The sequence below is a fragment of the Dermacentor variabilis genome, chromosome 4, assembly GCF_050947875.1.
Source record: "Dermacentor variabilis isolate Ectoservices chromosome 4, ASM5094787v1, whole genome shotgun sequence".
NCBI classification, from domain to species: Eukaryota; Metazoa; Arthropoda; class Arachnida; order Ixodida; family Ixodidae; genus Dermacentor; species Dermacentor variabilis.
The window spans coordinates 134,756,429-134,774,837 of NC_134571.1; the positions used below are offsets into that span (position 1 = coordinate 134,756,429).

At 47.4% G+C, this 18,409-nt stretch overlaps 1 long non-coding RNA gene across 1 annotated transcript; it reads left to right on the forward strand.

The window, feature by feature from the left end:
* The first annotated feature begins 1,227 nt into the window (after positions 1-1,227).
* LOC142577959 (uncharacterized) lies at positions 1,228-14,390 on the forward strand. The gene is made up of 3 exons (XR_012827116.1): positions 1,228-1,446; positions 11,599-11,721; positions 14,135-14,390. It is a non-coding gene; the product is annotated as an uncharacterized LOC142577959 (long non-coding RNA).
* Positions 14,391-18,409: the final 4,019 nt, after the last annotated feature.

An 18,409-nucleotide genomic window follows, 5' to 3' on the forward strand; every position in this document is an offset into this window, starting at 1 on the left:
TAGGATATTCTAGTGGAAAAAATTTTCCGATGAGTAAAGCTTTGTTAACAAAAAAAAAACATATGAACGATAGCTTCGCCTCTCATACTCGTTATCCAGGCATAGATTAAGTTTGAGTCCTTTCGTTTGTCCGCAAGGATATACTGTTCGCTCAAGACGACAGTGGTCTGATAAGTGATATATGCGGTTTTGTTTAGTTTTCTCTTTAATACAGCAATAGCAAGGGCGCGGAGATCGATTGTCTATAGTGCGAAGTGGCGAGGTCCGCAACCGCAAGGAGCAGTAAACATCCTTTTTTGTTACCCACCGCGGAAGCCCGGCTGCACCTATTATGCTGCGCTGCTGAGCGTGAGGTTGCTGGTTCGATTGGGGCCGAGACGGCCGCCTATTGATGGGGGCGCAGTGCAAGAACGCGTGGTACTTCGATTTCTGAAAGAAAAAAACTGACATCCGCCCGTGTGTGTAGACCGAAGGTACCAAGGAAACCCACGCGGCTTTCTGAGAAACATAGCTTCACAGTTGAAGGAAAAATTCGTGCTTGTCCGGGATTCGAACCCCGGGCAAAAGTCTTTTCGAGGGTGGTCACTCTACCATCAGGCCAGTAGAATGCACCGCGAAGGCGAATTAATCGACAACTCGAAGCAACAATGAATTAAAGATTCAAGTGCGGTGCTAAAGAAACTGAGGTGGTCAATATTAATCAGGCGTCGCACACTACGGCGTGCCTTATAATCCCATCGGAGTTATAGCGTGTAAAACTCCAGAAATAGCATTGTTTTTAAGTTTCTCTTCAATGTGCTTTCAATAATGCTTTCACCATTGTAGCTGAGCGCCGCTGTTTCCATCTTTATATACCAGGTGTTTTTGAGCGCCTGTCCACGCTCGTTCATATCGTGTTTCCTTTCTCTCTTTTTTTTTTTTGGCGCTGTAAGTACGTCAGAATACTGAAACCAACTAGCCAAGCTTCTTCTGTTTGCCATGAACAGAGCTAGTCGCATTGCTTAGAAATAGCGCGAGTGACTTTGGAGCAGTATCAAGTGTATTTGCTTGAACTAGCTCGGCTGGCGTTAGCTCTACATTACATCGGCCACGAACTGTGCTCTCAAATAAAGGATCGCTCTATTGTGCGTTCTTGTACCTCGTCACTGCAACTACTGGCTGAATGCACTTGAGGTTTGCGCAAGCTGTATTCGCCTCGACCAGAAGCGGTGGCAATCCCTCGTCCCATTTTCATTGCACAATGTGTTACACAACGCGCCGATTCCCCAGCGCTTTCTAGGCACCGTGGTGAAATTTTATTGTGAAGAAAAGAAAGGCTCCGAACAGACATTTCTTAGAGCTTCAGACCCTGTAATCATTACTGATATTGAGGATAGGTGCGACATATAATCGTGATGGTATCATTTCGTGTGCTATGCGCATTCTGCCTTGTCTCGGGCATTATCGGTGAGTGCAAACTATGTATTTGAAGGTGGAGGACCAAGAATTTTATTTTCTGTGAGGGGTGAAAGCTGCGCAGGAATAATGCGATGATTCTATCCTAGTTATTCTTTTAAATTAATACGGTTCGTCGGTGGTCAAATTGGCCTTTTGGTTTGTTATCGCCTGAATAGGGTTATTCTTAGTTGCGAGTGGTGTGAAAAGAATAGAATTGAACGAAATGAATCGTCACATTATATTGGTCCTAACTACCATGTTTGCTTGAGTCTGCAATGTTTTATTTTTGTTGATCATGTTGGACATATGCGTGTTTGCCGTGCTTAAAGAAACGTCTGACAGCATTATGTAAACGCAAGCGACTGCATTTGATGAGTTGCCTATATTGTCTAATACTTCTTTATTAGGGTAAAAAACACAGCATAAAATCTTTCTATATTATTTTATTTTTTGTTGTTTGCGTTAGAGATTTGTTTTCGGTGCCCAGAGAGCCACACGCGCGGACGGATGGATATTTCACGCAGCTAAACATAAGATGTTTGTTCTTTGCAACCCCTCTCTGCTCAATCAAAGCTGTTTGTCAAGCATGCTGCAGCGAAATACATCATTTGATATCAGTGTTGCTAGAAATTTTGTTCCTCCTACTTCAGAGATTTTTGCTAAAAAGGAATTACGGCCATGAAAAAGAAAATATTAACCTTTGCTGGCCTGAGATAGCACAAGTCCTGCTCTTAAGAGGGGCGTAGGAAGGTTCACCTAAGCCAAGACGGCAGCATCAGTAACAGCATGCCAATAACCGCATGACAAACGGCGAGAGCTTTACGATCATGACGACGATAACACTGGCTGCTGAGCCATGGATTATTGGTAGTGGATTCGTAGCATTACACTAGATACGTTCCACAAAGAATCAACGATTTGATAAAATCAGGAAACTGAAAAAGAACGCAATACTTACGACTGGTACATAGAAAACTTAGTGAGCACGCGTGAGCTTATTGCTGTAAAGAGCTCTCCAGAATTAGGTTCCAATTAAAATTCTCTCACACTTGCTTTCGAACATAGATACCGATGAATCAGGTGCATGCGACTAGGAAAATGTAGAAGAAAAGCATGCGAAGCACTAAAATGGTAAATGACAGAATATTAAGCGCGGTTACTTTTCCACTATTTCGTGCGGCATCAGTAGGAGGAAACACACGCAAATGCGTGTTGAACGCACGTTCGAGAAAGATAAGCAGACTTAATGCGCAATCCGCGACTGTCGTCGTATGGCGCCGACGTCTGAGCTATCATAAACATAGTCAGTCATTCTATGGGCGTTGTTGCCACGAGCGCGCTCACTGCAACCACAACGTGCACACCTCTAGGATGAACAGAGCTGAACAAGTCGCGACGCTCCAGGAAACTGCTGACATATTTAATGACAAACTGAATACTGCGTGCAGGAGGACCTCGTCCGGAAAACGGCACAGTAATCGCCACCCTTAACACAGCTCGAGGCTCCAACGTCACTCTTCTGCGGACATCAATGTCACTGTTCCGAAGATGACCGTCTCGAAATATTCGGCGCCTAATTTAACAAAAACAACACGGCAAGCGTATAATTGCACGAATTGAAGCGGCAATGGAAATCAGTGGTGGACCTTATTAAACGGTCACTCTATCGCGGCAGAGGTGCATTGACGCAGGTTGCACGACGGCTTACAGCAGCAGCTGCAGCCGTCACGATAAGTCACGGAGCCCCGCATTACGACCTGACGGCTGCCAACTAAAATGAATTCGGCAAACTGCACGGAGCGCGCGGTACATAATCTGGATCTGAGACCAACCGCCGGTCTACCAACACATACAAACACAGAACTTCGCAGACAATGCTGCTACCCATCCGTGCAAACCATGGTAACGACACACAATATTAACCACGAATACAAACTGGCAAACATGCAAAACGACAAGTTACTGCTATGCAGATTGTTTAGCATGGATTAGCCCCTACCAGAGGAGAAGCAACTACCTGCACCCTTAGATCAAATCCGCAAGACTAATCAGAGGTCATTCCCTACTAACAACCAAGACGAGCGGAAAAAAATACACCAGCAGGAAATATTATTTGACGCTCTAGAAAAGCACCAAAGAACAAAAGTTCATACTGAGACCGCCGAACCATATGAAACCCAGGCAAAATCTATACAGTTACCGTTTATTACAGAGAAAACGGGCAAGTTCAAAACATCGGTCACAGCGGCTACAGCCAGTGGACAGCCGCGGAATTCGAGACACAAGCAATCGATAACACCGTTCAAAAGCTCAAGCAGGAGGGGCGGCTCACATCTAAACCGGCAGTAAAGAGAAACCAGAGAAACCTACTGTCGATGCTACGCAACATTCAATGAAACCGAAGAAACCTGTTGTCATCTCCGAGATAATAGATTTGAATTCAAATTTACTGTATGTAATTACCAGAAATTTAAAGAAAACGTGGAGGTTAAGGCCGTTGACTGCATGAAAGAAGTTGGTCGTAGCAATAACTTGAAGCAGTACATTCCTCAAATGCAATCGAAAGGTTTTACGGTATAACCAATCTTAAAAAATTTATTAAAAACAAATACTTCGTGCTTACGTTGTCAGTACAAGTTATGAGAGTACAACTGTCAGCACAACAGTACATTTGGCAGTGGCGCTAACAAAGATATGCAGACACGGAGCTGCAATTCAAAAAAATGTTTGTAAGATGCCCGCCATAAAATGATTTTCAATTGGATACGGCACCCGGCTCGCCTGCGCGAGGTGCATGGTTCGATCCGCAGCGACCGACAGTCACCGTTAAGTAGGATGGGAACAAAAAGCGTCCAGCAAAGCATCCTCATGTCTGTGTATGCGTTGCTTGATAGATGTTGACACAGGCTGCAGTACCTACTGTACGAGAACTAAAACAAAGTAAGCAACCCACACATTTCCGAAAATGTACACAGTGTAATGAAGATAGCACAAGCGTCGCTGCGGCTGCATGCCTCCAGATATGAGAAAGGCAGACTAGAGGATCGGTGTCGCTGCTCTCCAGGCGCTGGAGCTTGGCTGGAATTGCTCGACTGCTCTCAGCGCTGGACCCGACGTGACTGGGATTCAAGCTAACCGTTAATAAAGCACCTAGCAACAGCAACATTTTTGACACACTAGCGTTAAGATCCCCGGAGGCGGAGGAAAAACTTCATTTTAGCAGGGCACTTATGACGTCCCAGGCTCCCTGAGTCCCCACACGATCCCGCTGGACTCAAACGTTCATGTTTAACAAATCCATGACGCTGACGGCACGGCGGGCGGCGATCTTCGGCCCTGCTGGGTCCGTGGTAGATCTCCGAGTGCTCCCAGGTTTGGAGTGGTACCGGCCCGCCGGGGGGAGGAGAAGCAGGGCAGGCCAGGAGTATATGGGTGACGTTTGCTTTCGGCGCATTGCACAGAGGGCAAGAGAGTGGGATAGGTCGGAAGTGGGAGAGGAGGGATGGGGTAGGTATGGTGCACGTTTGCAGATGGCGCCGAAAGTATTGCTCCCTGGTAGTGAGAAAAGCGGGGGGAGGGTATTCGCCTTTCGGCGCAAGAATCAGCGATGAGGTCAGCGAAGGTACAAGCAGGTTCCCTCAAGAAACCCCCCATGAGGTCCGCCTGTGCCCGGTCATCGACCCTCGGACTAAATAATCAGCGGTCTCATTGTTCCCGCGTGCGCGGGCACTCGGATGAGCTCAGCGCTGCGGGAGAAGTGAGAGTTCTGGGTCAGTATGTGGAAGGTGGGAGGGTGAACTCTGCCCCTAGCATAATTTATCAGTGCAGTTTTATAATCACTCAACACATAGGTTGCACTGGAGGTGCCGAGCGCTAGCGCTATAGTGATCTCCTCGGCTTCCCCTGGGTCTGTTCCCGGCAGTAGTTCCTTTATCAAGGAAGGGGTGTTCGCTCTGTAAGCAACTGCTGTGGTTCCGTGCGGATCACATGCATCATCTACCCAAATTGAACTATGTTCATCGCCGCACCGTTTATGAAGGTCTGCTGCTATGGCTTTCCGTCGCTCGCGGTTTTGGTCAGGGTGCATGTTACGGGGGAGCGGTCGAATGCGTAGCGTTTGACATGGGAAGTGCTTTTAGGGAATCATGATTAGTAGGGATGCGAATTTGGAGTTTAGACAGTACATGTCTTGTGGTAATTTCTACCAGAAAGCTCGCCTTCGTGCATAGCCTTCTCGGCCAGCACTCCCCGGTAAACATTACGGTTACATAAGCTGCAATTGCCGGGAAGCCTGAGAAGCAGTCAGGGATCTTCGAATGCTATCGCGTTCCGCTCATAAAAGCGAAGCTTAAGCGCCCTCCAATTTCTTTCCAAGTGGAATCCGGGGAACCACCTATTGAGTCGGGGACTCCCTAGGGTTGAATTGTTATCAAGGCGTTGAGGCCCTGTATTGGCCTAGCAATTTTTCGGGAGCGCGTTTGTGCCTATCTTACCGACAGTTGCCCAGCCGCCGCTCTCGTTGGTAGCGGCGGATACCGTACAGTAGGCCGTCGGTAGTTCAACAAAGGGCAATCGGAGACATGGAAATTTCTATAGGGCCCTTTTTCAAAATGAGAATCCCCACAAGTAGCCAAAAACGAGACCGGGTAACATGTGTATCAATTAGAAAACTAGAGTGTTTGTGGCAGTACCCTAGCTCGAGCACGACGTTATTTTGGGTTGGAACTTTCTTGCTATTAACCATGCCGTTGTTGACTGTGCGCGTGCCTAACTTGAGCTGTTGCTGATGTGTGACGCCTCATCTGACTAGCCACCTTCTTCTCGATTGGTCGTCACCGCGGATACTGACATACCTCCTTTGTCTTCTGTTCTTGTGCCACTTTCTTGCGGCAATGCTCCCTCTTCCACCGCCCTGTTTGCGCCCTCCGAAGCATTCACGTCTCGCAAAAACTTCCTGCTCCTTTTTGCAGTTCTGGCGGTCGGAAACTCTTGCTGTGCCATCTGTGTCACGAATCCGTTTTCTTCCACAGCAACCTTATTCCATGGCGAATGCATCGATTGGCTTTACGGTATTGATTCCTTCTACTCTACTCAACAGCCTGACGATACGTTAAGTCTTCTAGACAGCTGTCAGGTGTCTGACCAGCGCCAATTCGTCCTCCTTAGAGGCCTTCCTTCAGTCAATTGTCTCCGAACTTCCGCTTGCCCAGCGTACCCAACTCTTGGAAAGCTCGACCGCCTTCGGATGTCATTCGATCATAAGCAGTCTTCCTTGGGCTGCACATCCGCCATCGTTCACCACATAGACACCGACACTCATGCACCCCTTCGCCAGCGTCCATACCGACATTCTCACGCTGAACGCCGCTTCATTGATGAACAAATCAACGACATTCTTCATCGTGGCGTTATTCAGCCCCCACACAGCCCTTTCGCCTCCCCAGTTGTGCTCGTGAAGAAAAGGGAAGGTAGCATCAGATTTTGCGTTGATTATAGGTGCCTTAACAACATCACGTGCAAAGATGTCTATACGCTGCCCAGAATTGACGACGCTCTCGACTACTTGCAAGGAGCAGAGTTACTATTTAGACCTTCGATCTGGGTACTGGCAAGTCCCTATGAATGGAGCTAACCGTCCCAAGACTGCGTTTGTAACTCCAGACGGTCTATATGAGTTGAACGTGATGCCGTTCAGCCTTTGTAATGCGCCTGCCACCTTAGAACGTCTCATGAACAACATACTTAGAGGCCTCAAATGGCACACGTGTCTTTGCTACCTGGACGACGTTGTAGTCTTTTCCAAGGACTATGACTCCCATCTGGCCCGCCTCGCAAGGGCCCTGACTTGCCTTTCGCACGCTGGACAGTAGCTTAATTTAAAGAAGGACCCCTTTGCAGCCTGCCCGCTTGCCATCTCAGGCCATGTTGTCATCAATGATGGTGTCCTTCCCGACCCTGCAAAGCTTCGCGCCATCGCCGACTTCCCCAGGCCGTCTACGCTGAAACAACTCCGTAGCTTTATAGGCCCGTGTTCGTACTTTCGCCGATTCGTGCGTAATTTCGCGTCCATAATAGCCCACTTAAAGCAGCTGCTTGCCAACAGTCAAGGCATCTCGGCATGGTCTAGCCCTTGTGAAGACGCCTTCACCACATTATGCCATCTTTTGATATCCCCCCCCCCTATCCTATGCCACTATCACCCGGGCGCTTCTACCGAAATCCACACGGACGCTAGTAGACTAGGCTTCGGCGCTATTCTTGCCCAGCGTAAACCTGGCTTCGAAGAGTGCGTCGTCTGTTACGCCAGCTGCACTCTCGCCAAAGCGGAAACGAACTATTCGGTCACCGAAAAACAATGTCTTCCAATCGTTCGGGCAATCACCAAATTTCGACCTTACGTATATGGCCGTCCGTTTGACGTCGTGACCAATCAGCAAGCCCTGTGCTGGTTGTCGTCATTAAAAGATCCATCTCGCCACCTAGCTCATTGGGTGATTCGAGTACAGGATTATGACTTCCGTGTTGTCTACCGGTCAGGCCGTAAGCATTCGGATGCCGACGCTATTTCGCGCTCATCACTGCCCGATGAGCATGGTACTCCGTCTGTCTCCAGCTACGATCGTTCGTCTCTTCCCTTTGCCGACATGCCAGCCGAACAACGCAGGGATCCTTGAATAGCCTCTCTTCTAGAGTACCTATCTCAAACGTCACCTCGCACCACTGACCGCTCGCTTCGTCACACTGCTCGCCACTTTGCCATCCGCGAAGGGCTCCTGTACCGCCGCACCTACCTGCATGATGGCCGTAAATGGTAGCTAGTGATTCCTCGGCTTTTGCGTTCCGACGTCTGTGCCTGTTTTCATGCGGATCCGCAATGCGCCCATGCCGGTGTACTAAAGACCTATGCACGCCTACGGCTTCGATACTACTGGTGAGGAATGTACAGTTTAGTTCGGCAGTACGTCCACTCGTGCTCCAAATATCAACGCCGCAAGAGCCCACCTCACAAGATAACACGGCCGCTCCAACCATTGCCTTGTCCCTCCCGGCCTTTCGACCGTATCGGCGTTGATTTGTAGTGCCTCTACCGTACACCCCAGATGGCAACCGCTGGGTCATCGTCGCCGTGGACCACCTCACGGTCTATGCCGGAACTTCAGCGCTCCTGGCGGCCACAGCACGTGAAGTCGGCCTGTTTATCCTTCGCAACCTTATTCTTCGGCACGGTGCGCATCGCGAGCTACAGAGTGACCGGGATCGTTAATTTCTACCCGAAGCTGTAAAGCCCTCCTTCGCGAATGCACCACTGTCCAGAGAACTGCAAGTGCCTATCATGCGCAAACCAATGGTATGACTGAACGCTTTAATCGTACTCTCGGCAACACGCTCGCTGTGTACGTCTCCGCTGACCACACTAACTGGGACCGCATCCTCCTCTATGTTACGTATGCTTACAATAGCGCCACTCAGCCTTACCACGGGATTCTGAGTGACTGAGTGAAGAAACATTATTGCAGGTCCGGCGAGGACGCAAACTCGTCGCGCAACCGGCTAGTCCCACGACGGGACCGGCAGGTGTAGCCCACCGGACCTGTCGCGGGCACGCCGGACAGCCAGGATTTGCTTTTTTAGAGTGGGGCTACGCAGAAGCGAATCCCACTTCTCCTTGATGAACTTGGGGTTTGTCGACCCGCACTCCCAGAGCATGTGCCCTAGAGTGGACGTCTGCCTGCAGGACGGGCAGGCGTCGTTGCGATACACGTCGGCGTAAGCCTCGTGGAGAACGGACAGACACGGATATGTGCTGGTCTGTAGAAGTCTAAGCGAAGCGGCTTGCGCCCTATTCAAATTGGGATGCGGGGGTGGAAAATTCCTTCCAGATATGTAGAACAATTTAATAATCTTGTTGTGAATAGCGGGCGCGTCCCTGTGGCCGTAGGGAGGAGGGGAGTCAACGCTCCTTGCAGAGGAAGCGTGGTCGGTGACGTCACTCTGCAGCCTCGTGAGCAGACTCATTGCGGTTCGGGGGTGCACGGGATTATCTCGCTTCTTTCTTCTTTATGGTGACAAAGTTTCCTCGTTCATGGACACAATTCTCTTGTATCGCCCCGACGCGTCCGAACGTACTACTCTATCAGAAGCCGCCACTTATGCCGAAAAATGTCGCAAGATCGCTCGCTCACTTACCGCGCAAGACCAGGCCAACCAGACCCATGGCCGTGACGCAAGCTTTACTTTTGCATCATATTCTCCTGGAACGCTGGTACGGCTCCGCATTCCTACCTCTACTCCTGGCTTTTTTACAAAGTTCAGTTCAGATACAAAGTGTATCTGATCTAAGAAATGCAGTGTAACGGAGTGCGATATCTCTCTCTAGAGTTGATATAGGGATGTGTAAATTTCATGCTTCAACGTTGTTGTTTTTATTATGATACAAATTATATGGACACTCAAGGCCCATTTCCGCCGTCACCGGGTTGTTCCTTAAAAGTCCAAGGGCGATAACATCGTCGCCACGCGCTGGATGCTGCATATGTGAGTGCTAGAGTTGACAGTCGGTGCTCAACCTGGAGCGCGCGAGGGAGGAAGGCTGAAAGCAAACGCGCCGTCTTCCGTATCGCCAAAGGCCGCGCGGGAATAGCAGGGAAGAAAGGGGGGGCTGCGTCGGGCTCCGGTAGCAACTGCGTATTTCGCGACCAGGCTGAAGGGGAACTGAGGATCGCGGCTCGATCTCGCGCGCGAAAGAGAGGAAAATGCGGAGATAGTGCGGGAGGGAGGGGCGCCGCTTCTACTCTACCAACAACTGCATACTTTATGCGGCGGCCCGCGGTGGCGCGCGTCGCATCTTGAAAGTAACTTGAAAGCGATCTGCAGGCGGCTCATACCTTTATGCGTGCTGATTTCTCGCCGATGTTCACGCTAAAGCGATAGACAGCACGAAAGGCGCTTGACTCCGTGTTACTGCCGCGCTTGCTCACGCCAGCGTTTTGACAGCGAGTGTCCACGGTCATCGAGTTTGATGTGTTCATGCTTGCCTGTGCGCGCTGACACCATGCTTGTTAATGCAGTTTGTAAACGAAATATTCCAAGCTTATACGGGAGACACAACTATTATCCTTACTTCGTGTAACTCTCTACTAATTTGCTATCGCAATCGATGCTTCGCCTTTCGGCGAAACTGCGGCTTGCTTTTAACACTTACCAATTCTCTACAGCTTTTCTCTACAGTTCCAAGACTTAAATAAAAAATCTGCTTTCTGTGGTCACTACAATATATCGTTTTCTCTCAAGTGTGAAAAATTTCTATCCATTTATTTGAGTCGTTGTGTGATAAGATGTCGCAGTTTCGCCGGAAAAGAAAAGCATCGATAGCAATAGCAAATTATTAAAGGGCTATATGAAGTAAGGATAGTAGTATTATCGGCTGTGTAAACGTGCACACATTCGCTTATTATCTGTTAAAAACATGGTGTCATGCGCTCTAAAGGCAAACGTGAATCACATTTCACTCGATGACAATGGACATTCGCTGTCAAAATTCTGGCATGAGGAATAGTGGCAGCAGCAGCGAGCGAAATGCCCTCCGTGCTGCCTCTGTATTCCACGCAAACTAATCTGCAACACAGCATACACGAAGACATCAGCTCTCGGCCCACCGAGGCTCCGTATTCACCGCATGCCGCTTTCAAAATACAGCCCGCGTGGCCGCGCTCGCCGTCGCCCTCCCCTCTAAACCCCTCCCCACCCCCCTTGCTACCTGTGTGCGATGGAAGACGGCGCGCTTCTTTCCCACCTTCCTCCCTTGCGCGCGCTAGATGAAGCCAACATCCTTCTCAGCTCGCCCTCGCAAACTTACACTCACACCCACAGCATACGGCGCAGGGCCGCGATTTCATCGCACCTGTACTATACGAAATATCACGGCGACGGCGAGAATGCACCTGGAGTGTCCGTATCATTGCTATCGCTATAAAAGCAGTTGTGCGTTTAGCGTATATTATGCGGCATCGGAGTTGGCCCCGAGATAAAGCTTCCTCAATCTAACGCTCAAGAAACACATACTAGCTGTCACTGGGATAACTGTGGTTCTCTCTATCACATCCTTCTTTTGCAGTTGGAACATATTTACTTACAGCAATCGTTCATTATTTGCTTTCGCAGCACACAATGCGAGCTCCAACTGCAAGTCTAACGGCTATCAATGCAAGCTGAAGCTCTTGTGCCCGAAGAAAGACAGGGTAAATCTAGGAGGCTGTTGGTTTTGGAGTACGTGCTGCAAAAAAAGTAAGGATACATTTTGCTATTTTGTTCGTACAAATTTTCCAGTGCCAGAGCAAGAAATTCACTTGGGGCAAATTAGTTATTAAAAGACTGTAAGGGGCAAAAATTTTGGAAGAATAGATAGTCAAGCGGTGTATAATTCGCTGCTTTTTTCTCACCATACCGAGTTTGTTTGTATTTACAAACTGAAATAAAGACTTGACGACTATAAGGCGGGAATTGCACGTCAGGAGTTTAGCAACCAGAAATAAAAAACTTCAGAGCCAATTTAGGAGTAAATGCGAGAGAACTTGGGTAGCATTACGTGCCACCTCTCTGAGGTCGCGGATTCATTGTTTAAACCGCGTTCACCTCACTGCAAAGCATAGGCTCATACTTTTCATTTTTCTGGGTAATTAGGGGGGGGGGGCAGGGGGGAGGCGACCAGTCTTTTCCGAGTCCCACCCATATATCTATATATGTAACCTTTAATAACAATTGCACTTGACAAAACTTTATGTGACCTTGAACTCTTCCCTGAAGTGACGGCCCTATACGAGTATTTACAAGACATGACAGTAGGATGCAGTTCAATTTCAGTCTGAGTACCCCAGCAAAACCAAGAGACTCGCGTCCCTCGGAAGAGTCATGCGAAGTCATCATCGTCATCATCATCATCATCGTCATCATCCTGTTTACGCCCACTGCAGGGCAAAGGCCTCTCCCATACTTCTCCAACTACCCCGCTCATGTACTAATTGTGGCCATGTCGTCCCTGCAAACTTCTTAATCTCATCCGCCCACCTAACCTTCTGCCGCCCCCTGCTACGCTTCCCATCCTTTGGAATTCAGTCCGTAACCCTTAATGACCAACGGTTATCTTCCCTCCTCATTACATGTCCTGCCCATGCCCGTTTCTTTTTCTTGATTTCAACTAAGATGTCACTAACTCGAGTTTGTTCTCTCAACCAATCTGCTCTTTTCTTATCCCTTAACGTTACACCTATGATTCCTCTTTCCATAGCTCATTGCGTCGTCCTCAACTTAAGTAGAACCCTTTTCGTAAGCCTCCAGGTTTCTGCCCCGTACGTGAGTACTGATAAGACACAGCTGTTATACACTTTTCTCTTGAGGGATAATGGCAACCAGCTGTTCATGATCTGCGAATACCTGCCAAACGCACCCCAGCCCATTCTTATTCTTCTGATTATTTCAGTCTCATGATACCGATCCGCGGTCACTACCTGCCCTAAGTAGATGTATTCCCTTACAAATTCTAGTGCCTCGCTACCTATCGTAAACTGTTCTTCTCTTCCGAGACTGTTAAACATTACTTTAGTTTTCTGCAGATTAATTTTTAGACCCACTCTTCTGCTTTGCCTCTCCAGGTCAGTGAGCATGCATTGCAATTGGTCCCCTGAGTTACTAAGCAAGGTAATATCATCAGCGAATCGCAAGTTACTAAGGTATTCTCGATTAACTCTTGTCCCCAATTCTTCCCAATCCAGGTCTCTGAATACCTCCTGTAAACACGCTCTGAATTGCATGCGAAGTGGATTGAGTTAAACACGCTAGGGATATACAGGGTATCCCAGCTAATTTTGGCCCGAGATTTAAAATATGCAAATCCCACGTAGCTGGACAGAACAAAAGTAATATTGTTTGCCGTCACCTGGAGATACTCAAACTGTATTTCTTTTTTTGCATTCGGCCTAATGAGATAATTAGTCCTAATTACTTATCATCTTCTCAAATATTATAGTTAGATGAAAATTGCCAATGATAAAATTGTAGAGCGACATGAAAAACTCCCGATGCAGCTTTCTTTTACTCAATACGTGCCACATAAAAGTTTTTTCCGGGCGTGAAAGCCGCCCGCAAATAGACGCAATGTTCCTCGGGTGGCAAGTCGCATGGCAATTTCGCGTGTCATTTGTCGGCTTCTTTCACACTCGGAAAAACAATTTTATGTTGCATGTATTGAGCAACATAAAGCTGTATCGGGAGTTTTTCATGTCGCTCTACAACTTTCTCCTTGACACTTTTCATCTAATTAAAATATTTGAGAAGTCGATGAATAATTAGCACTAATTTTCTAATTATGCAGAATTAAAAATACTGTTCGAGTATCTTTACGAACAATATGATATTCAGGAGAGCGAATATTGTGGTTCAGGACGCAATCATCAGCATAGAGACGTGTGTTAGTACTTATATTTTGGGAAAGTCATCAAAGTAGAAAGAGAATTGGCCCGAGGACTATACTGTACTATTTGTCGAATATTAACTCTTAAGCAGTAAGATTGAACAACTTTTCAAGAAAACGATATGTTGTGCAGTACAGACCAAAGCACCGAAGGCGAACGAAACCGCAAACGCCCGGAATAGCGGGTGTCGCAGTGCTCTTCGTGCTAATCATGGATTTTCGTCTTTGCAGAGAAACATGACACCTGTTCGTCAATTCATGGGACCTGCCAGGATATCTCCAAACCATGCCGTGGACTTGTACACTCAGGAATGCAATGCGGGAACGGCCAGAGGTGCTGCGTCCCCGTTTTGCACTAGTGACCTTCGGGAGCAACAAGTACGCCGTTTTTCCTGCGGCTTCCTGAGAGCGACTTACTCGGCGTTTTCCTCATGGCCTATTTTCAGAGTATTTGAGGAATAAAGCTTCCTATATTCAGTGAATTGGATCGAAGGTTCGGATTAAGAAAAATGCAAATGTTGCGCATATTGTGCACATGATGCCCAATTTGTTACACGACAACTTCAACGCAGTCCTTACCTACGATGGTCAGTTTCATCGTCGTGCATCATCATGCGGCATTACGGTCGTATATTACATTATGTTGCTGTCGTCAAAATCCGCGACAGAAGCGAACATACTTTCGTCACATGCTATGCTGGTTACTGCTCCGCTCGCTGTATCATATTGCACATGATGTGTATGGATCACAAGCCAAGAACGCTCGCCATGATGCCGTCCTTAAAACGTGTCTGGACGGATCAAACGCGGAAAGGTATTTACGATCAGATAGTAAATCTCTTTAAAAAACGAAGTTTAATAGCCTGGAGACACAATACCAAAATACAAGGGCGATTGATAAAGTAATGTCTCCATACTTAATACTTCATACCTGAGCATTTTTCTTATTTTCCGATGTTCAACCAATCTTCTTAACAAAGGGACATAAAAATATGCTGACAAAAGTCGCTGTATTTTAAATACAACAAAAGCAACAAAGATATGTACTGCACGGTTGCCGAGGAAAACAATTTCTCCGTTCCCAAATATTTAAATAGGAGCCCCTGAGCTAAAGCTTGCACTTAAGGCCATAGGCTACCTATAATTTCTGCTAGCCTCAATTACTGAGGCCTTCCCTCGAAAAAAATAGTAACACTGTGACAGTGAAGCAGCTAGGAGTGCAGAAATAATGCCGACAAGCGCGGCAAGGTCGAAGTGATTTCATACATGACATCAAGTGTCACACAGGTTAAAAAAGAAACATAGGATTATGTTTGGAGATTCGACTGGTTTTTGAAGACCACAAGCTGTTTGCTGACATCACAAAGGGCTGGCGCATCTGGGATCTGGCGATCTCGTAACGGCTTCCAGAAAATACGGCCAGTTAGGTGACTTTTACATATCGTATGAACATTAAAATAGTATCAAACGATACCTTTCTATGCCGCGAACACGTAGCAATAGTCAGCTGCTCAGGATAAAATCAAAAGTAAGTATAATTAGCTACTTAAACGCTGGGAATATGCCTTTTTCTTAAAGGGCAGAAAAACCAGTGCCAGATTTAAGGCCAGCTAACGGCACTCGCTCAACCTTTACTGCCGCCACTTCTATGGACAGAATGAACGTAAGTTACACTTACTGCTTTTCCCCCAAGTTCAATAGATAACTCGTGACATATGTTTTCCTCGCGGCCATGGGCACGGCGGCTTAAATCAATTGCTACCGACGACGTGCGCGCGTTCGACCAATGCAATGCACTGAAGCAATTCTACGTTTCCAAGCCATGCTAGAATATTTTTTTTATTGTTTCGTGACACCCCTATGCCCCAACTTTTGCACGCCTTGTGTACAAATTCTCTCGGTTGCCCCACAATGAACCCGCAAAGTGTACATATTTGTAAGTTTAACATTTCTTAACCGTTATAATGTGCACAGAAAAGTGCTCGTAACCATGCTCGAAAAACTGGACAATCGCCCCTTCACAGAAGGAAAAGTTCTAGGACACTGGTCCAGACGGGTTTCGGCACTCAAGGCCTTAAGGGCTTTGCTCAAGTTCTTAAGGACATGCGAATTGTGCGAACGCCTTTACAGTGTGCATTTTTCTCGTTTTTTTTCTCACTTCTCCTTTTATTCCCTCTACCCGTTTCCCCAGCACAGGGTAGCCAGCCGGTATTTACACTGGCTAACCTCTCTGTCTTTCCTTCCCTTTTGTCTCTCTCTCTCTCTTAAACGCAGTCATTTGTGCATAACGTGCAAGATAGCAGAAAGTCAGCAGCAGGAAGTGTCTCTATTGCAATATAAGCTCGGTAGTATGTTTCCTCGTAGAAGAGATGAAGTTTATTATAAACACGGAGACTACTACTATTACTGCTCTAAACAAATAAGTAACACCGTACAAGCAAACTCGCTGGACAATAAAAAAACTGACTTTTTAATTTCACGCGTAGCGTAACTCTGTTTACAAAGACTGACTGATCCTGCTCAACGCACAGACAAGATAATGCGTCCTATCACAGCGTCGTGTTCGCTGCTGCACCTAGCGTTATAATGCTTCCAACGTCAGTGTGCAGTGATTACCGTTCTCCACAAGTTCTCGCTATGACTTTTGCCATGTTTGTGCTCTACGAGTTGCAGTAAGCACCAGCAGAAGTGTTCCAGCAATATACGTATTTTTTGGTGGTCAGAAGGCGATAATTCAGTACCTTATGGCAATCTGACAAAATTCATGCGTTCTGAGAACGTATCGGGCCACGTGTAATAAACAGGTGATTTTAACACACCTGGCTCGAGGGCCGGGCCGCGTTTTCGCCTTCGTGGCACTGCGATCGCGTATTTACCGAGATTTACCGAGATACGTGGGCAGAGTGGCCATTCTACGGTTCGCTCGCTGGTAATACCGAGAAGGAAAACTGTTCATTGACCGGCATGCACTACTGCCTTAGGCGAGCACAGGCGAGCACAGGTCCTCCGAGTACTGCCTTAGACGAGTACAGGTCCTCTTTAGATGGCCAATATAGGAAACAAGCGGCACCCTCTGGGCTAAAAGAAAATCCCTCACTTTGTTGCAGCGAGCAAAGACCGTAAGGCAACCTGCGGGAAAATCTTAAAAGAGGAGCTATGCTACTGCAGCAGCAATGACGCGACGACGACTGCAGTAGGTGTAGTCCCATGTTTGTCGAGACTTTTCACTCTTAATACATGTAACTACGCCAGAAAGGCGGTGTGAGTTTTGCTCGATTTCAGCGGATTTATTTGTTGGCTTCGCTACACCGATAACGCATCAGGGACTGTGAAAACGCGTCTGGGGGAATCAGTGAGATCCCCGCACCTGGCAATTCTATCAAAAATATTTTTGCAAGGAGACTTGCGGTTATTCAGGTGTTCCTGACCAGCTTGATTTTCTTGTGTTTCTTTCGAAAGTAAAAATGAATTTCGTACACTTAAAGAAGAATAAATTTCTTTAGTTGAAGAAATTTGAAGCTCGGCTATGGGTTATATTTTAAGTAAAATTATTGAAGCCTGATAAAATACCCTAGCCAACCATAGCCGTTTCAGACTTGACGTTGTTTCCTTCTTTAATTATCTGGCGTCTCGCTTTCTCCGTAACGCACACGCTTATATCACATTTACATCGGTTTTGCATTGCAAAACTTACTCGATAATAGAAGAACTAATTGGAAGAGAAATTATTTGGATCAGGCACGTACCCAAGGGGGGGCCCGGGGGGGCCCGGGCCCCCCCCCCCCGCTGAATTAAGACGCATACCTCCCCCCCCCCTCCCCGCCCACGCCACCATTTCTCACACACATTCTTAAAGCGCCGCCAAATTAATGTTGAGGCTTGACAGCTATTCGGCGGTCAACATTTAGCTGCCTTTCTCACTCCTTTTGGATGGCGGCAGTTATCGGCGTCTCCTGGAATGTGATGGCCAGTTTCTTCATCAATTCAGTGCCCGCGCGATTAACTCGAGATGCATTTAGTTGTCACCGTCTATTCAAAGGTCACGTCCATCGTTGTTGCGTCGTAAATACAACCTTCTTCGTTTAGACTTATCCAGGGGCCAGGAAAAGGATTCAGTTCGTGGTCAGCTGGTCGGTACGCACGTGTAACGAGTTGCGGCCAGAGAAAATGCCAATTGCCTTTAACTTTCTTTTTGTTTCATTATTTCCTCGGGTGAGGGCTCGCCGCGACGCTGACAGATCCTCGGAACCATATACCCGTGATATGGGTCAGATAAGGTGGAAAATAAAATGATGCGAGACAGCATCCATCATCAATCCCTGCAATAACCCTTGAACTCATAGGCAATATGACTGTCACCCGTTAATTCGCCTGGTGTTTCCCTAATTGTAGAGCTCTTTTCGTGCAAAATTGCCAACTGGAAATAATAGTCACTAGGATTTGAGAAATTAAGCGATCTACTAAGGGGAGAGAGCCAACGCAACAGCCAAACAGGAAGGAAAAGCG